Here is a 21,978-nt window from a genome sequence, read left to right as displayed (position 1 = left end):
TATGTCTTTTCAAGCATTTCTGCATCAGGAATATTTTCTCCACATAATTTCAATTGAGAAGTTATTTTAAACATAGCTGAGTTATATTCACTAACAGATTTAAAATCTTGTAATCTCAAATTCAACCATTCATAACGAGCTCTAGGGAGTACCACTGTTTTTTGGTGGTCATACCTTTCCTTTAGATTACTCCAAAGGATTTGTGGGTCTTTCACAGTTAAATATTCATTTTTGAGCCCTTCATGGAGGTGATGGCGAAGGAAAATCATGGCATTAGCCTTATCTTGAGCTGTTGCCTTATTAGCCTATTTGATTGTTTCACAAAACCCTTTAGCATCTAGGTGTATTTCAGCATCTAACACCCATGATAAATAATTCTTTCCGGTAATATCAAGGGCCACAAATTCGAGCTTGGCAAGGTTCGACATTTTTCACTTTGGACTTTTTTTTTTTTGGCTAGTATAATTAAGGAGTGATCAATGTAATAGTTTGTTTAGAGTATGGTGCTGATAACGTATTATAAAATAAGAGAGAGGAAAGGGAGAATATAAGAGAGAGAGATAGATATGCAGTTGTGTTGTCTCTATTCATCCATTTCATGACCATCTATATATATACAAGATGTGAACAATGTAACTTATATGGACAATGAAGAGTCCATTCATGAGAGGATTAATGTGGACTAATGACAAAGGAGGGTTATAAGGATGCTATTACTACCATACTTAAGGTAGTCATAAAAGAGATATTTACAAGCTATAATGACCATCCATAATAACATATTTTATAACAATGACATCATTTTTTTTCAATCATTTTATTTCTAATTTTTATCTTTGCAACAAATAAATTCAAATATTAGAAAGATTATATTTTAAAAAATAAATAAAAGTATGAGTATTAATTACTAAAAACGCATTAATGAAGTATTTCTTCCTAAAAATACTCTTTCATATGATTGGTTGTAAAATTATTAATTAATTAATAATATAATATTACTAAAATTATCTTTTAAATTCTTAAATCGTGCATCGCATGAGTACTAATCTAGTAAATTGTTACAAGACAATAACCTCTTCTTTCAATTAATTGAAAAAAAAACGACAATAACCTCGGTCTCTTTCATTTATTTATTTTTGAAAAAAAAAATGGGAGCCAACAATTACAAGACACATGGCCCAAATGGCCAAATGACATGTTTAAACATAAAATTTTTAATGGTTGTGCACAAAAAAAAGACTTTAAATTTAGTAAAAAAAAAATAATAAAATTCCCAAGTAATAGTGTTTATAGTTAGGGTCGTTAGAGACAAATTCGTAGGAACCTTGTTTTCCAAGCCAATAAGGAGGATTTATAAAATTTGCATATTGTCATTCATTGTTTTCACTAATCTAAAAAGTTTATATTCTCTTAAATCACAAATTTCATACAATCATTTAAAATAGCAAAACGAAATAAAAAGAATTGAATCAATAAGAATATGGCAAATGAAGAAACTTTAGCTGATGCAATGAATAATGATGCAGCATTTCCGACTACAGATGTAGATGGGGAATTGAATCCTGGAAATCACACGGAATTCGAAGTTGATTCTAGGCCCTCCAATATGGCCAAGGTAAAATTGAACCTTTTTATAATCAATATCAGAAAAGTGTGATATATTTTTATATTGATTTTATTAGGAGAATAATATATTTAGAATTGTTTAGGTTGTTAAGATATTATTTATCCCCTCTGTCCTTTTATTAGATTTTCATTTTTAACATTTATTACTCACATAATAAAGAGATATGAAACTCTAATAAAAGGACGGAGGGAGTAGTAAATAGTATAACGTTAGATTTAGGATTATAAAAAAAAACTAATCTATCTGTCTAATCTAATCATCACTAATATATAAAGCCGGTCTCGTCGTCAGGCCACGAGACAGCGATACTGCATTTCAGTTTTTCGCCAAGTGTTGTGCTACGTAAGCGACAAATAACTGTTATTGTGACACATGGGATGCTAATTATTTTGAATAGATTTTTTTAAGATAAAAATGTTACATTGTGTTTTATTATCGATATAGTTCAAATATTTCATACATACATAATTAATTTTTTAAAATGCTACAATATATATGATTATGCCACGTAAGATTAGTTTTTTAAAAGCGCTACGTAGATTTATAATAAAACATTATCATGAACAAAATTAAATGATTTATTATGAACAAACCGTGAGTTGCACCAGAGCCTTTTTGGTGCAGCAGGCCACACCGTGTGGCCTGCTGCCAAATCAGCAAAAATAACGGACCTAGACGTGCATAACGGGGTTACTATTCACAAGCATAACGAGGTTATTGGTTTTGTCAGGGTTACTTGTATTTTCAGGAGTTACTTGTATTTTTTTTTTCAGGGGTTACTTGTATGGATTACTTATTCAGGGGTTACTTGTATTTTTTTTTCAGGGGTTACTTGTATGTATGGATTACTTATTCAGGGGTTACTTGTATTTTTTTTTTCAGGGATTACTTATTCAGGGGTTACTTGTATGAGTTAATTCAAGGGTTACTTGTATGAGTTACTTATTCAAGGGTTACTTGTATGAGTTACTTATTCAATGATTACTTGTATGAGTTACTTATTCAGGGGTTACATATATGAGTTATTTCAGGGGTTACTTGTATGAGTTACTTATTCAAGAGTTACTTGTAGACCCCATACCATACCAAACTAGTAACACCATACAAGTAACCCCTGACCAAAACCAATAACACCCTACAAGTAACCCCTAACCAAACCAGTAACACCCTACAAGCTAAGTAACCCCTGACCTAACCAGTCGCACCCTACAAATATTCTACAATCTACTCATAATACTATTGTTGTTTCTGTTGCTGAATTTTTGACGAAGAATGTTCGATCTAAGATTCCACAAAGGATACGAGCTCACATTATCTGGTTCTCATCAATTTCACTAATTCAAATGTTGTTGATGATCTTAAGGTTAATTAATCGCAAGTTTTTACAGCAATTTGACACCCAATTTCTACAATTTCGGGCTTTAATTGCAGCAATTTGGCAAAGAGGAGAGAGAAAATGGGTGGAGTAAAAATATGGTTGTTGGTGATGTGTGGTATGGCTTGGAGAAGAAGCTAAAAAAAGAGGAGAGAGAAAATGGGTGGAGTAAAGATATGGTTGTTGGTGATGTGTGGTTTGGCTTGGAGAAAAAGCTAAGAAAAGAGGAGAGAGAAAATGGGTGGAGTAGAGATATGTTATTGGTGATGTGTGGTTTAGCTTGGAGAACAAGCTAAGAAAAAAGGAGAGAGAACACTTGTGGTATTTAAAAAAAAAAAATAGAAATTGTGGCTAGCCACATACAAAAATTTGTGGAGTTGCACGTGATTCATCTAGAATTTTTTATCTTAGAGTATTTATATAAAGCCTTCTATATATCATAAGATAGGAATTAGGAAACAATCTTCTAAAATATATACTTTCATAATTATAAATTCTAAAGAAATATTATATTCACTAATTAATATCTTAGAGAGTGAGGGATAGTTCAAGTAGTTAGAGCTTCCCTCCCGTTTTCAAGAGATCATGAGATCGATTCTAGAGGTACAAAATAAGTCGAATAAAATATATATATATATATATATATATATATATATATATATATATATATATATATATATATATATATATATATATATATAATTAAAAAAAAAATTGAAAAAAAAAACTCATTTTGAAAAATAATTTATTAGGTACAAATTAGGGTTACTTTTTACGGGAAATTAGGGTTGAGTCAATATTAAATATTATTACAATATGATGCCATAATAGCACTCTATTATATTGTCATATTGACTTATATTATTTGATGTCATTGAAGGATTTATCAAAACCAAACAAGCCCCAAGGAAAGAAGAAATGTGCAAAGAATGATCCAATGCAGCCAATGAAAACAACCATCATAGTATCTGGGGTCATCTTGATTTTGGCAGGGGCTATCTTTGCAATTAACAAGAAGATTAGAGAGAAATAATTTAAAAAGGCAATCACAACAAAATTCAAGTTAATTGATACATCAATTTTGTCTTTAATCTTATAATTTTGCATTAGCAATTATTATTATTATTTAGTGTATACTTTACTCTATAAATATTTTTAAATCTAGATATTCTTTATATTTCATCGAAAATAATTTTTACGTGTTATTACATTAGAAAGGTTGAATGTAATTTCCCCTAGTTTAAATTATCTTGAAACCTGAGCTAATATAATTTCTTATGACCAAAATAGTTTAACATCTTGTCTATTCCCTGTCAAAAAAAAAAAAAAAAAACATTTTGTCTATTTGGTATTCGTATTATGGCCATATTTGGTAAATGGCTTTTTAGTTAGCTTTTGGCTACATCCAAAAAATGTGTTTGGTAATTGGCTTTTTAGTCAGCAAAAAAGCTGGCTTTTAAGCCAAAATGAAAAAGCTGCTTTGAGTAGCTTTTTTTTTGTTGGCTTTTGGCTTGTTGGCCCATAAATTATTTAATAAATAGCCAACAGCCAACAATTAATTTACCAAACACTTTTATAAATAGCCAATTTCAAAATCCATTATAAACAGCCAAACATTCCAGCTGGTCAAACAAGTCAAGTGAACCAACCAATAGCCAACCGCCAACAGCCGTTTGCCAAACAAGGCCTATATATGTTTATCTGAAAGTTGTAAGTGGACAAGCTTAATTAAGCAAGTTCTATGTGCTTTAACCGTGTTAATTTTTTTTTTTACTGTCAATAAATTAGTTTATACTCAGAGTCTCACACTAATACATGGAAATTAGGATTTGTTGTAAATTTATTGAAGGGAAATTCTTACACCAGACATTTTGACAGTCAAACCAAATTTACATTGGTCAAGCTCAAGCAGTGGCGGATCTTGAAGGTTTTTGTTTTAGGGGCCAAAATTTTCTAACATAATTGTATGCAATATGCATGTCATAAAAAAAATATAATATAATAAGCTTATAAAAATTATTAATAAATTTAATGTGAATTTCTAATAGATGGTAAGGGGTATAAAATATTTTTGGCTAAAAACTAATCAAAATAACTTATCAATTTGATTGCACCAAAAAACAATCGAATTACAGTATATTGATAATTTGTTTAGTTTTAGCCAACAATTGCTATTTTGACATGTAATTTGGAAAAAGTGCTTAATTATATTAAATGTAACCGTAGGAGGGTGGGGGTGGGGGGACATGGGGTTGTGGGTTGTCAGACTTTAATTATTTGGGAATTGGGTTGCTTTCCTAGGTGAATAAAAAGAGACTTAGCTTGTTGTATTTATTGGGCCATTCTTATTGAACTAAGCGCATGCAAATATCAGCCTTTTACTTCATTTTACTACAAAAAATTTTCCCAAATCCAACAGGGGCCAAGCCCCACTGAGCCCCTTAAATAATCCGCCCCTGAACTCAAGGATATGTCCTCCATATTTACATTTAATATAAATGTGAACATTTGAGGTGTAGAAAGTTACAACCCAAAACTCTAATAGAGTCTCAAATCGGGCAGCGTATTGGTTAAGCTGACCTCGAAGTTGGTCTTATTTGAGGCGGTCTCAAAGGCCTTCAAACCGTTTGATAATAGTCATTGAGACAAAACACTTAAAACAATCCATCTTAAAAATGCAAATAAATTATACATAGTAATATAGACATCAAGACATGATCAATCCACGGTCATACAATTAGAAAAAAAACTCATGACAAGTTTCAATAAATTAATTAAAAAAAAAAAAAAAAACAGTGCTACCTATATCAATATTATATTATTATCTATAAACAATATTACAATTTGCATTCTTATATACGCAGTAAACATAGCAAAAAATGTATCCTAACTCCTGATTCACCTTTACCCAGATTGAACAAGAAAGTTGCAACCAATATTTACTTTGATTTGGAAATCCAAATATTTAACCCCGAAAGTAACTCAAAAATTAGATCAGGATCTTCCATTATTTTCTAAAGCCAATCACCAATTGCTTCACACTGTAGAGCTTTGAAATACAATCGCTCCAGAAACAAGAATATAGTAGTTGGCCATGAATGAGGCGTTAGGGGTTAGCCTGTCCTTCCAGTGCACGGCATTCTTCTGGATCTAGTTCATATGACAAGATTAGCTGATGATTGCAAGTCATGGGAATTATTTGTTAGCATTGAACGATCAACCTCTCGCAGCCTACCAGCTTCTAGAAGGATTACTCTCTCAGCCATCAGAACTGTTTCAAGCCGGTGAGCAATGACCAAAACCTGCAAAAACAATCATTAGGTTTTAAAATAATCTCATTGAAAATGGAAAACAAAGACTGATAATATTATAACAAATTCCACATGAAATCAGTTCAACCACATTAACTCAGATGTTCTAGACATTACCTTGTTAGCTGCATGGGAGTTCACACAAATGGGGAACAAAGCGCCAATTACTGGTGACAAGCTAACAACTTTGCAGAACAATTTATCATTTCATTAATTTCACATATTTTAACTATGATTTAATAGACAATATAGGAAAACCAATTGCCGATGAACAGAATATTCAGCACTACCATCAAGCTAATCACACTCCAGCACTACTATGAAGCTCTTGCATTTTATCCTTCCAACAGTCAACCTAATTTGGACTAGTAGATGTAATAGACTAGCAATCTGATTTGTATATTTATATAAATAAGCAGAAAATTTAAGGCTGAAAGCTTGAAATTATATTAAACCTGCTGATGCTCTTACAAAAGGTAGTAGGTTTTGCCAACAAATCTCATATTAGTGACTTTCAAAACAGTGAATTGAGGTCACAACTATCCTAAGGATTCACTCCAAAATTCTGCGTAACTCCTCCTTTTCCCCCTCTCTCTATATATACTAAAACTAAGGACTATAAGACTATTGACCTAATAAAGTAATTACACTAGACTACCCATATTGCCCCTCCTTAGGCTAGTCCATTACAGTAGAAGGATAAGATAGCTGGTTGCCATCAGTCCCATCACCTCAAGCACATGAGATCTCGCTATTGATTTTATCGTCAATAAAAACATAAACATATGAAAAAGTTGTATACTTGTACATTATAAATCCCACAAACCCATGCAAGGCTTAAGAAAACTCAGGATGAAAATCATGGTAAGCACCTACTTGGCATGACTTGATGGTATTTACAATTTGTGGACCACACAAAGGATAGCATATTCCTATTAGCAGCAGATGCAGATTGATTTCTCCTAACTGGTAAGGAGAAGGTCAATATGCATAAAAATCCTCTTAATTGTAGAGGCAGTGCTTCTGGCAGATCCTAATTAAAGATGCACCAACATGGGGCAACAGGGCATCTAACAGACCACTGAGTCTCCAAAGCTGAAAAAGTACCAGAAAAGCAATTCTTTTTCTAAGAAGCTGGAAAAAAAAAAAAACAGTTGGGATTCTATGAACATCATCAAAATTCCTAAGTGCATATGGATTTCTAGGGTCTAGGCGGAAGCACAGAAATCAACCCAGTAACAGCAGCTTGGTTAATTAGCTCACTATGCAAAGCACAACCTTGCACCTATCAACCTATCTACTGAGAGCATTAGTATTACACATAGCATATAGCACAAATAACGAACATACAAAAGCTAATGAGTCTGCCAGAGAGACAAGTAAGTCTTCAGGGGCCCTTCTTTTCCATCGTAGTTACAGGCTTGCAACCATATGCACAGGAAAAAATTGGATATAAAGACAAAAGAAGAGAAGTAAAGAGGCAAGTGTACAAATTTGAATCAGAATATCTGTTTGTAATCTTAGATTATGTTCAGGACTCAGCACGGCTTAAATTGATTGGAGCAATTGTAAAAATGATGAGATACAAGACTTTACTCAAATGAAATAGCAAGGTATCGAAGAAAGATACAAGTAGCCAATTCAATGCCAAAACAAAATATATAGCATGATGAAAATTAAACAACAAAAAGTTCAATGATGATGAGGGAGGGGTGGGGCAGGGGGTGCAAAAAAGATACTATATGAAGAAGCACAAGTCCTCACAGTATGATTTTTCATCACACGCTCCACAGCTTGTCTCACCAATAGCTCAGACCTGCTATCCAAGGCAGAAGTTGCTTCATCCATAATCAAAATGGAGGAGTTCTGATAAATAGCTCTTGCTATTGCAAGCCTGCATAGGGGCAACAACAAATGAGCTATCAATGTCAACCAAAGAATAATCCTTGACTACAAATATGATGAGTTGCATTTGTCTTTTATCAATGACAAGACATATAAAACAATATTGAAGCTGGAAAGAAATAAATTGTTATAGTTTGTCCCAGATTCAGCCCCCTTCCCCGCAGATTATTTGCCCCATAAAATATATTACCTCCAATTTCTTTTTCTTCTTTCTTTATTTATTCTACTTAGTAGATACAAAAAAGAGGGCATTTGTAAGAAAAAGGTGGATAAAGTAGGAGAAATGGAGTAAAAAGATGGGTGAGCGTAAGAAACAAATAGAAAACATACGAAAAGAGCGTGTAAAGATAGTAAAGGGTAGTTTGTCAAAAATGTAATAAAATACAAGTGAGTGGAACAGGGAAGAAAAAAAAGGAGGGGGGGTAACATAAATGGAAAATGAGTATATAGATAAATAAGACAGAAGTAGAATAATACAAAACCCACAACATCATCAGCCCTCAAACCCCAAAAAAAAGCTTTTAATACAACATATCAAATAAAACAAACATCACATGATTTACATACGAGTTGGTGTAATTTATGAAGGACAAAACTTGGAACAGATTTCTTCTTATTATGCTATCTGAAATCAGTTTGATTGGTGTAACAAACATTAATCACAATACTTATGGACAAAATACTTTCAATGGTAAGACCTAGTAATATGCTACTGATTGGTGGTCAGTGGTTGTTGTGTCAAGCTAAACTTTTGATTTGCACAATTAAAGCCTAGAATAGGATAAGGTCTGGTTTCACCTGTTTTTTTCCCTTTAAATTCAACAGAAATCGAAGGATCAGCATCAGCAATTTTAGAATTATTTACTATGGACCAAATCTCAAGTACACTGTTCTTCATTTTTATTTGTGGTATTCAGTTAGCCAACCCCTTTTAGATTAAGGGTCTTAAAGAACTAAATTCTCTTCATCCAGAAGGATATAGTTGCTTACATTAGCATATGACCTACAATCTTAGCATCAGCAGAATGCCAGGAGCCAAGTAAGAGGATATGGGGTCCAGTTAGTGTTAAGTTATATAAATGAAGTATTAATTTCCATTTCATTTTTCGTCATAGACTTATCATGAAGTGATAAATCATTTAAATAATAGCCACAAAGACAATTAATTCATTATTGGACTAACCTTTGCTTTTGCCCCCCACTTAATATTGAGCCTCGTGAACCAATATAAGTCTCATACCCTCTAGGAAGCAAATTGATGAACTCATCAGCATTTGCAGTTTTTGCAGCTAGCTTAACTTTCTCCGGGTCAATTCCTCTCATAAGATCTTTATAGCCAATATTCTCAGCAACTGTCCCTGAAAACAGCATCTAGTAGATCTCCAGCAAAATGGAAAAAAAAAATATTTTTAATCAGAAAATATCTCCAAGGAACAAACCATTTTCATCACAGAGATAACCTCATACAAGACACAAAATAGAGGGTTTTTTCTCTGATAAAAGACCTGGAATTTGTGTTCAAAGTTGATAGTTAGGCAACAGGAGGAAACATGGTCCCAATTCCCAACTAACAATCAGATTCAGATCCATTGCAGTATTAATTATTTAGGGCACAACACCGGATATTTAAAATAAGATTAAAAAAAAAAAAAAACAATTTCGTTTGATACAAGGATCAATCTGAAAAGTCTCCAATCGGAGGTCCAAAGCATTATGGAGTTGGATGAGAAGTAAACTAAGCAGTGGTCAGCAAAGGCATCTAGGTTAAATCAAGAATCATATAAGCCAATAGAAAGTGAAATTCTCAGTTATTAGTTCATGACATACAACCTACCTAAGTGTAACTCATTACTCATTTAATTTAGGCATTATTACATAGTCAAAAGTTACATTATCCCATCATTATTTATACAAATTTTCTAACTGCAAATACGTAAAAAAAAATATGGGAGAAATTGGTAATCATTGGTATTGTACTCACAATATCTTGGGACACTAAAGCAACATGTCTCCGTAAACTCTCCAGCTGAAAACATTGAATATTGAGTCCATCAATTAATATACAACCTACCAAACAGAGAAGCAAACAAACAATATCTCTAGTTAGACCAAAATCAATAGTAAAACTTAATAGAATTTGTGATATGAGGATATGTGCCCTTTTAGGAGGAGAGGAGAGCCTGTTGTGACTCACCATGCAAGGGATCATAGAGGCGAAGAAGAAGTTTAGCCAACGTTGTTTTCCCTCCTCCAGATGGGCCCACAATAGCAACTATTTCTCCGGCTTTAATGTGGAGGTCAACTCCATTCAAGACAAGGGGTAAACCATCTTTATATCGAAATGATATATTGCAAAACTTCACTTCACCTCTGACAGAATTTATATGAATTGCATCCACTCTCTCTATCACCTGTATATTAAAGAAAGTAAGAACATCATTGAAAAGCTAGGTCAGTTATGAATCGTATGATTGCCCTCCAGAAATACAAACTGTAAAGGCATGATATCAATAGTTGATGTTAGAATGCATAAGATATATATTGAAATGAAACAAGCATAGTATTAAATCACAAAGGCATGGCGATTTGGCACAATAAAGTAGTAAAATGTACAACAACAGAAATTCATAGCCTTTACATAATTGAAGTCTATTATATCATATTGCTCACATTGAAACCATCTGAAGACCATAGAATTTGGAAATTAGCCCTTATACCATTGAGCTCAATTTATATGAAAGTACACTTTTCAAGTAGTTTTTGATACCTCGATCTACCATCTTTTGTCACATTCTCATGTTATACTAACATTTCAAATAAGAATCTGCATTCAGAAGTTAAGTCTAGTCACTTCAAATTTCAAAATCGTTTATTAAAGATCTTAGTAATTTTAATTTGAGAAACTATCAATATAATGGAAGTCAATGTGAAATTCCTCATAGTGGGGGTGGTATCCAGTATCCACAAAGCTGCCACTTATCCAGTGATACTCACTCCAACTTAGATTGATGCCACCCTTCCAGCTAGTACAATTTTGCAAGAAAACCCTTCACAGAAAGATGAAATCAAATGGTAAAAGGCAGATGTTACTATCCTCTACCTGATATGTCTATTTGTGGTGGCCTAGCTAGTAGAAGAGTCAAGTTTTCGTAGACAAATAGGAAGTTGAAGGGAATAAACTGGTGAGGGGATTTCCATTTCCACAAAATTATGTCATCAATAAACTCCATAGTCCCAAGAAAGAAAAAAAAAAGATATCTTGAAACCAGGCATGGGTGCATGGGTTTGGGGAATGATGAGTACGGTGTTACAGAAACAAGTAGATAAGACAAAGAAGAAAAAGAACATACAAGAAAGAAAGAAATTCCAATCAGAACCAGGTTAGAATGAACAATATAGCTTGGCATACATTTATAATTAGATATTTAATCCATGAGAGAAGCTAGGATAAGCTTCAGTAATTAGTTAATGTCTGGATTTCCATTAAATACAAAAAAATTCCCACTTCAAGATGGGGCAACAAAACCCTACAATCCTACATATCTTGTTTACATTGAACTCGGCGCTTCAACTTCTAGATAGTAAGAAGCATTTAAAAAAGGTATATCCAATCCCCAAGCCAGAGGGGGAAAAACCAATCTGGCCACTGCTTACCCGAGGGTGAATCTAGTAAGATCAAACAAACGCTCAATAGCTGGCTCTCCTTGCTTCAACTCATTGTATGCTTTTCCAACACCCTGCAAAATGATCATTTTTCAGTTTGACAGCTTTAAACAGCACCTTATTGTGTGATGGAAGAACAAAAAATGAAATAAACACAGGGTTACCGGTTACATAAGAAACCTTATGAGTTTTATTGAATGGTCATAAAATTCTAGTCTCTTTTTGTTATTGTTGGAATTCAGTGAGAAATAATTCAATATCATATCAAGATCTCCATATAGTGGCTTCCTGAGACATTAATTCTTACAAGAAACAATATTTATCTCTGCCTTCCACTTAATAGATTTGTTTCTAAGGTCAACAAGAGGAGTATTTTTTTGATATAAAAAATAATTGCGGTTGTGTGTTGATGGGGCAGGGGAGGGTAAGAGAGCTAAGACCAAACTATTACCTGAATAGGGTCAACTAAGAAGGCCAAGGAAGTAAAAAACGTGATCAAGCTGCAAGCGTTGAAGAATCCCTTGGATAATAAGAGCGACCCAGCCAAAAAGATGAGCAAAGCTCCAAAATAAACAGCTTGCACCATTTGAGGAATGAGGGCCTTCATTTTCTTCTTTTTTAACTGTCGGTTCAGGTCGGCATGAGCAAGCTGTTTGAACCTAACACTTTCGGTCCACTCCATATTGCTAGCTTTAACAAAAAGGATTGAGGGGAGTACCTAATCAACACATTAGTCTGCATTGGCCCAAAAACTGCTAGAAAAACCATAACTGCATTTAAATATTTCTAGAGTGTAAAAATTTTCCTTTTTCCTCCACACCAAAGGTTTCGATTATGGACCAAAAATGTGGTCAAGTGAAAAAAAATTATCAACCAAGATGCTAAAATGAGATTGTTATACTCCAATAGGTACCTAAACAGACCTCATTCAAGTAAGTGGAAAGAGCAGCAATACTCTGATGTGCCTTCCTTGAAATTCTTTGAAGCCTCGCACCAAGTAAAGTAATAGCAAGTGCCACAGAAGGAATAACCTTTATATACACAATACTTTAAGTCATTTAGTAGCAGTTCAAACAAAAAAAAAAAGAAAATAAAAATTGGGTTTAGGTCAGTTATTCCTTACCAAGGCAGATATCGTTGACAGAACAGGGCTGACGACCAACATCTGTGCTGCCATAGCCGATATCTGGAGAGTGCAAGGAACTATAGTCTGTCATAAGAATCAACAAAAGCAGTTATAAGATATCCAAAGTCAAATTGAATTACTTTCATTGCAAAAGTTTGGTTCAAACTATGTACAGGTACACCCAAACAAGTGCCTCGACGCAAGCATTCAACTTGATTGTACAAAGGTAGAAATCCCATTCCATAAACAAACTTACAAAAGTTCATTTACACAAATCTTTGCATTTCTATCTTTTCTTCCTAAAACTGCTAAATCATATCAAATTTAAATGCTCAAAATTAAAACAAGCATTGAAATTCATGACCAATTTGCATTTAAACAATTCCAGCAATCACCAACAACAATTCCAAGCAAAAACGAAATTCAAATTGGAGAAAATATCAAAAGATAAATTCCAACTCACATTTAGAAGAGCAAAGATTGTTTCAGCAATATCAGAAGCCTCGGAAGTGATCCGGTGTGAGATATCCCCAGAAGAAACAAAAACACCATGATCATCGCCGCCTTCGAAAAACCCTAAATCTCTCTCTAAAACCCTCTGAAAAACATAAGCCCTGATCTTATAGGAACAATTGAACGCTGCCTCCCACAAGAACGCCTGCTGCAAGTAATTCGCAACCAATCGAACAACAAAGTATGAAGCAAGTATAGCAACATCGTTGTTAATCAAACGAAAATCACCCAAAATTAGGGATAATTGTCCAGCTTTAGGAACAATTTTGGAGAGAGAAAACACAGAAATTGCGCTGCAAGTCCAACCTTGAAGGATTAACCTCCATTCCGATTGAATATAGGGTTTGATTGATTGGAAAGATGAGATTGAAGAGGAGAGTGAATCAGCGGATGATGGAATTGAAGAGAATTTAAGGGAAATTGAGGGTTTAATTGAAGATTTAGGGGGAAATTTGAGGGAAAAGTTGAAATTTTTAGTGTGATTTGGGGTTTTAGGGTGTAAATTGATTTGAAGAAAGGAGGATGGAAAACTATGAAGTTGTATAAGACATTGTGAAGTAGAAAACTACTAAAATTAGAAGATTTAAAAATGGTTGATAACCATTTTTAGTGGAACTTCTCGCGCCACTTTTCTGTTTTTTATTTCTTATTTTTTATTCTCATGAGTCAATCATATAACTAATCAATATAAAGCTAAACTTTTAGCCAAGTTACGAGGCGACGACACTTGACGTTCCAACTTTTCGCCAAGTGTCGCGCCACGTTGGATAAATTTAAAAGACGTCATCAGATAAAAAATTAGTTTAAAAATATATTTGGATAGAATTTTAGGATAAATTTGTTAGTTTAGAGTTTTATTTTCGATAAAATAACAATATTTCAGAAGTACAAATCATGTAACTGATATATAAAGCTAAAATTTTAGCCAGGTCACGAGACAATGACACTTGGCGTTTCAACTTTTTGCCAAGTGTAGCGTTATGTTGGATAGATTTAAATAGATTTCGTAAGATAAAAAAGTTAGCTTTTTTTTTTGGCTCTATTTGGATAGAATTTTATGATAAAATAATATACTTCACAATCTAATATGAAGTAGAATTTTATTACTATATAGACCTGTCAATTAGGATCAGGTCATGAGTCATTTCGGACTAGGTCATTTTAGGTTACGAATCAAGAAATATTAACCCTTGTCCAAAGTTTTGGGTTCGGGTCAACTCAACGTGCTTTGAACATTTATTTTATTTGATTCATTTTTTGTTATTTATTTTTTATTTTTTTAATGTACTAAATCGAACATTTTGTAACTAATTTTGTATCAATGAGATATTTTAAATTTTGACATATTGATTATAAATTTATCTTAAAATTCAATAAACAACCCGACATCGCACGGAGCACAAAATTAGTCTTATATATAATTTAAGAGTCGTTTTAACGAGAAGCCTCCAAAATCCTAATGCTAAACTCTCATGCATTTGTTTTTTTAAAAAAAAAAAATTAAAATAAAATAAAATAAAACAATAACTACCTTCCCACCACTTTATTATTTTTAATTTTTTTTAACATAAAAAAAAAATACCCATCATACTCTTTTTTAATTTTTTTTCAAAACACTACTAACATTTTTTTTTATATATACTTAGTATAATATATGCCATATGGGTATACAAGTCCTTTATCAACAATTCACCATAGCATTCAAAATCCCCATCCTTTCAATTATATGCATTTATTTAGGGACTACCCTCCAAACAACTTCCACTTCTCTAATCATTAAATTAAAAAAAAAAAAATGTAAGTACGCTTTTTGCGTGACTAGCCTCACCGAATAACTGCTTGCAAAAAAACAAAATAACTCCTAAAGCACTTATGGAACAACCCCTATGGCACTAACTGAGTAACCCTTATAACACTGAATGGGTAACCTCTATAGATTTAACAAAGTAAACCCTATAATAGCTGACCACATTGCGTGCCCATTGATATATAGAGTAAGACCATGTTTTTTGAGCTTGTGAGCAGAGCAGAGAACATCAGATTTAGTAGAGCGGAGTAGAGCAGTGTTAGTAAGGCAGAACAAGTGTCAACAGATTATTAATACTTAATAGAGCAGTGTTAAGCAGGGTTTAGCAGAGAGCAGACCAGACCAAAAGTCCACAAACATACTACAACAACTCAAAAGAACAGGATCTAAGTTACAAAATCAAAATCAACTTTTCCGTATTTAAAATATATTTTTTCTTATATTATATATTTAATATCTTTCTAATATAATATATATCCCGTGCAAAATGCACGTGCACACTCTAGTCTATTATATAATTGTAGAGTCATTTTTTAAATTTTAATCACAACACTCCAAACTCTAAATGCTCAATTTTTGTTAACTTTACTTAAAAAAAAAAAAAATCTTCTAATTTCCATGATAACTTCCTATTCCATAACTTCTACTAAACAAATTCGATAACTTCCACTATCATATTTACACAAATAAATTAATAATATTGTATGGAGTAGTAATAAAAAAACATTGATATATACGATTAATATATCCGTGCTTTAGCACAGGTACGCTCTATTATACAAGCACACAAGCAAAGTAAAGAAAAACCACAAAGACAAAGACAAACAACTAAGAAGGAACTAGGCGAGGAAAAGCCACCCCCCTAGCGTCTTCTTCTAAAATACTAATAAGGCCTAAAGGAATAAAACTAAGAAGATCAAAATCCATATCTTGAAAGACTCCGCAGGTGGCCAACCAATCCGCCACGCGATTTCCTTCACGATACACATGAGTTATCTTTACCTCCCAGCTGTCTTGGTTAAGCATATTGATACACCTTTTTAATTCATGCACATTCTCACCTCCAATAGATGTCCCCTGCTTCAGAATTTGCACACATGCGAGGTTGTCTAATTGGATTTCTAACTTTTCAATCTGTAAATTCTTAACTAATTCAAGGCCTTGGGTTAGAGCTAAAACCTCAGCTCTAAAGGTTGTGCAATGACCGAAATTAGCAGCAAAACCTGAGATGAACTTGCCTTCTTGATCACGAATTAAAGTACCACCCCCTACTGGCCCGGGACACCCCTTAGCTGCACCGTCGCTATTAAGCACATACCGACCGAAATCAGGAGGCTGCCACTTCACATACTTTTGCTGCCTAATAGGCCTCGAGGAAGTACCAACATTTGGCTCATTTAAACTCTTAAAGGCTTCACAATCTCATCACGTCGATTATAAACATAATAATTTCGCCACTCCAAATCCACCACACAATGATTCTGAAGAGAGTCGGCCAACCTTGATCATCATCATGGCCAGAATCTTTAAGGTTAAAAAAAAGCCAGTCCTTTAGTGAACCTTGAAAGAAGCCCTGAAATAAAGTGGGAGTAAGGAAAATTCTCTAGACTTGTTTGGCAGCAGGGCAATCCCGCAACAAGTGGATGGTGCTTTTTTCCCTGTGACCACAAATAAAGTAACTAGGACCTTTAGTAAGCAGCCTCTTATAACGGTTTTGATTCCCAAGAATTCAATCGTGGCAAGTAAGCCACAAGAATGCTCGAATTAGCTGTTGGACACGTGATGTCCAAATGAGATCTCAACACTCTTTATTAAGCACATTGGTTTCATGACGCATGATGCTAAGGGCTGACTTAATGGTAAATCGTCCCTTAGAGTCTCCTTTCCAGTAGACCAAGTCACCGATGTTCGGATCTTCTCACACTTCATGGTTTTGAATTAGCTTCAAAGTATAAGAATTTAAGAACGGTGCAAAAATATTCCACCTCCATCCTTGACCAATTTCCCACATTTCTGCGACAGTTGATCCAGCTAATTCCATAGGAACATGGGAAATCGCCATATCACTGAGAGAATTATCACTCACCCATAGATGATCCCAGAAAAGAGAATGTGAACCATTCTCAATAGCTGAACTCACAGCTTTGCGTTTTCTATAATGCCACTCCACACATTTGACATTCCTTGTTTCGGTTCAAACATATCAACATCGCACCGGCCTTTGTAATATTTAGCTTGGAGAACACTAGACCAAAGGGCATTGGGTTCAGTTAACACCCTTCATCCCAGTTTAGTTAGGAAGGCAGCGTTCGCTTGCTTTGCTGAAACAATTCACACACCTCCTAACTCCTTCGGCTTTTGCAACAATTCCCACGAAAGAAGATGGATTTTCTTTCGATCCTCGCTGCCACCCCATATGAACCTCCTTGTCTTTTTATCGATTTCCTCACATATGGATCGAGGGATTTTAGTCGAGTGCATAGAGTAGAACGACATAGTGGAAAGGGTTGATTTAGCAAGAGTGATGCGTCCTGCCAACGATAAGTACTTGGACTTCCAACCACTGAGACGTCAATCAATTTTTTCGCACAAGTGACTATATGTTTCTTTAGTGACCCTACTAGTGAGAGTAGGCATCCTTAAATACATACCCATATCGCCCGTTGCTTCCATCCCCAAGGCCGAACAAATATCAGATTGAAGTGAGGCATCAACATTCTTGGAAAAATAAACTCGGGATTTTGGTAAACTCGCTTTTTGACCAGAAAATGTACAAAACCGAGTAAGACAAGTATGAATAAAATCATCCTAATCCAATCTTGCCTCCACAAATAACACAATGTCATCGGCGAAAAATAAATTTGATAAAATTGGCCCATCCCGACTTGCTCTTATGGGTTTCCAGAAATTATTAGCAATTGCTTCTTCAATGAATTGATAGAAGCGTTCCATGCACATAACAAATAAATAGGGGGAGAGTGGGTCGCCTTGTCATATCCCCCTACTAGGAGTAAAGCTTTTAGACGGTTCACCATTCCAAAGAACACAAAGAGAGGCAGTGGTGACACATTCCATGATGAGATCAATCATAGTGATAGGTAAGTGCATTTGAACAAGAGTATAACAAATAAAAGACCAAGGAAGACGATCATACGCCTTCTCGAAATCAATCTTAATAGCCATATACCCTTTAGCTCCTTGCTTCTTTATTCTCATAGTGTACAAAACCTCTTGCATGATAACAATGTTGTCGGTGATTTGACGTCCCAGAACAAAGCTTGCTTGAGTGTTGGAAATTAAGAATGGGAGAATCGGTTTTAAGCGATTAATGATGACTTTGGTGACGATTTTATAAGCGACATTACATAGCCCAATTGGCCTAAACTGAGAGGCCAATTCTGGCTGCTCAACTTTCGGCAGAAGTGCAATAAAGGTTTCGTTGAAACTTGTAGGAATGCCATTGCCTTCAATAATAGGAATAAGTGTGTCATACACCGTTTGAGCTACCACATCCCAATTTCTCGAAAAGAAGAGCGCTTGAAACCCGTCAGGTCCGGGGGATTTTAAAGACCCCATCTCTTTAATTACCAAGTCGATCTCGAGCTTAGAATAAGGTCGAGTAAGTGAGTACCAATCCTGTGAGAGCAGCTCTGGAAAAATATCTTAGGGAACATCAAAGTAATGCAGCTCACCCTCCCCTGTGAATAAAATAGTGAAAGAATTCACAATATGATTCTGTATTTCACATTTATCATGGAACCACACCCCATTCGAGTCTTTAATTGTTAGAACCTTGTTCTTCCATCTTCTTACAATTGTGCTCAATTGAAAGAAAGTGGTATTTCTGTCTCCATTTTTAAGCCACTCAATTCGAGATTTTTGATACCATAGAGTTTCCTCCCTATCAAGAATTTCATCAAGTTCTCTTCGAAGTCGTGCTTCTAATTTTAACAGATCCCTGTCAATTTTCGAGGCTAGAGACTTTTGAATTCCTCCCAATCTCGCTATCAAGGTTCTTTTTTGCTTGAATATATTGCCAAAAACGTCTCTATTCCAAGATTGCAAATTAGTGGATAGCTTAGAGAGTGTCGGCATGAGAGAATTCTTCTAATCCTAGCTATTACGCACAAAATTACTAAACTTTTCATGAGACATCCATGTTGCCGGAAATCGGAATGGACGATGAAGAGTTTGCAAGGGGGTTAACCGTTCGGAGATATAAATAATGGACAGTGATCCGAGTGGAAAGCAGTAAGATGTTTCATTGAAGCTCTTTCAAATCGCATAGCCCAATTTTCATTGCATAATGCCCTGTCTAATCTCCTACTTTGTATAGTTTCCGGGGTTAGGCCTCTTGCCCAAGTATGGGCTGCCCCGGAGAACTCAACTTCGAGAAGGTCCATATCCTCCACCTAAGAATTAAAACGAGTATACCTACGAGTATTTACTAAGCACGAACTACTTCTTTCAGATGAGAAACGGATGTCGTTGAAATCACCAGCTATAAGCCAAGGAATGTTATGAGTAGCTGCAATGAAGCTCATCCCATAGTTCTTTTCTTTGAGAAGGATCGGGGCTTGCATAAACGACAGTGAAGTACCAAGGAATTGCTCCTGTTCTCGAAATAGTCATAGTAATATGATGTTTGTGCTGAAGAATCGGGGTTACACTGACAATCTCAGGCTTCCAATAAACCCATATACCGCCACTAAAGCTAATTACATCTACTCGTGTGTGTCTAGTGTACCCTAACATCGAGGATATTTTTTTTAGCTTGCTCACCTCTCATATGGGTTTCAACAAAAGCTAGAACATCCGGTTGGTTTGTTCTCACTAAGTCTCGTAAAGAGGAAATAAAATTCTTACTCCCTGCACCTTGTACATTCCACACCATACATGTGATAGGTAAAGAATCCAGAGCTAAATTTGGTATGCTATCTTCCATAGAAACAGGTATGGAGGGTAACGATAATAGATAAGCTTGGCTAATGAATCGCAACAAACGTTGAAATTCAATGGGAATCTTCAATGTTGCCAACAATTTCGGGGGATCCGAGATTGGGGGTAGCATCGACTCTAGTTGCATCTCTAAAACATGAATCAGGGGGGTCACCAGATAAACCTGGTCCAGAGGTTGACCCACGCATAAGGTCTTCTCCGGGGATATCTTTAGTGTGATCAAGGATTGTGTTTGAGACATGAGCGTCGCTTAGGGAGGTCACAGAGATTGAGTTAGCCTGTTTGTCAAAATCCTAGATGTGCAACGAAGTGTCCTCTAGTATGGCTTCTTGGTTTGCTTTAAAGAAAAATGAGTTATTCTCCTTTCCTTGCGTGGAGATAGGCTTGGTTAAGGCAACATTAGCTTGGAAATTGGCATCAATATCCTTGAGTGGGACGGATTTATTTTTAAGAGATTGAATTTCCTTCACTTGATAATTTTTGGACGGGATTTTTTTTTATTTTGGTTGACCTCGAGAAGAAGATATATTCTTTTCCTTGTGATTAGGTAAAAGATTATTTTTTGGTAACAAATATTGTGAAAAATCACCCAAATTTTTTATAGCAAAGCAACTTCCATCATTATCTTAAAAAATATTTGAATTGCCTTCAGTGTCCATATTTTGTTGCCTTTTTTGTTCAGCCCCTTCTTCTTCTTGATTAGAATCGAAAATCTCGAACCAATTCCTTGATTTGTGCTAGAAATATTTCCCACATTATTATTTCCTTTTTTACCCTCTCCTCTTGAAGTTGCAGCAAGGACCTTGTTCGATACCGTAGCACCACCAGGATTAGACTTGGCCACCTCTTTGAACCGGTTTTTCCACTCTCGGACTTTTTTTTTCCTACCAGGCTTTTTCACAAGCGTCCATGACCCAAAGTCTTCGACTTCCTCTCGCTTGGCACCCTGTTTATGAGGAGGATTCTCATGAACTGTCATATGCCCATGATCAGCAACTTCAACATTTGGAATACAATCATCCTCAATGTGTCCTAACTTGCCACATTTAAAACAAACCATCTTAATACCTTCATATTGGACCCTCCAAACACGACCTTTCAGCCAGAATTTGGCTAGCAGAGGTTTTGACAGATCAATTTCGACACTCAACCGTGTAAATTGATCACGTTCAGCTTGAGCCGTAGTTTTGTCCACATGTAGGACTTTTCCAATTGTCGAACCAATTTTATTTAAGAAATTGATATCGAAATACTCAACAGGCAAATTAGGAATTCTCACCCACGCAGTTAAGACCTTAATCGGTGATTCATCAGGGACAAAATTAGGAATCCATTTCCGAATTGTCAAGTAGTTGTCATCGATTAGCCAAGGTCCTTGAGTAAACACATAATTATAATCCGCCTGATTAGTGAACCTCGCAATATAATAATTGCATCCAATGTCAGTGAGAGCTAATTCTCCTCTGATATTCCACTTCTTTTTTAGCCTGTGCATAAGTGAAATTTTTTCTGTGGAGGCGGATGCACCATGCTTGGTGCATCCGGTTTTCTTTAAAAAAAAGGCGGAATGAACATTTAGTTGTTCAGTAAAGAACATATAGTTGTTTTGTAAAGAACATATAACTATTTTATAAAGAACATCTAGTTTTCCATGTTTTTTTTGTAAATCTAAAGAACATTTGTAATATTAGT

The 21,978-nt window shown here is 34.8% G+C and overlaps 1 pseudogene across 1 annotated transcript; it reads right to left on the bottom strand.

Moving 5' to 3' along the window:
• Positions 1-5,621: 5,621 nt before the first annotated feature.
• Positions 5,622-17,389, bottom strand: LOC145571297 (ABC transporter B family member 29, chloroplastic-like; annotated as a pseudogene). Its single transcript, XR_014096570.1, has 12 exons — positions 17,326-17,389; positions 16,330-16,739; positions 13,471-14,085; positions 13,005-13,091; positions 12,805-12,912; positions 12,333-12,599; positions 11,866-11,955; positions 10,413-10,629; positions 10,200-10,285; positions 9,402-9,589; positions 8,078-8,207; positions 5,622-6,304 (listed from the first exon to the last, which is right to left on the bottom strand). The product of XR_014096570.1 is annotated as an ABC transporter B family member 29, chloroplastic-like (transcript).
• Positions 17,390-21,978: the final 4,589 nt, after the last annotated feature.

This window comes from Chenopodium album, chromosome 12 (genome assembly GCF_948465745.1).
Source record: "Chenopodium album chromosome 12, dcCheAlbu1.1, whole genome shotgun sequence".
Classification (NCBI taxonomy): Eukaryota; Viridiplantae; Streptophyta; class Magnoliopsida; order Caryophyllales; family Amaranthaceae; genus Chenopodium; species Chenopodium album.
This window is presented reverse-complemented; position numbering and strand designations above follow the sequence as displayed.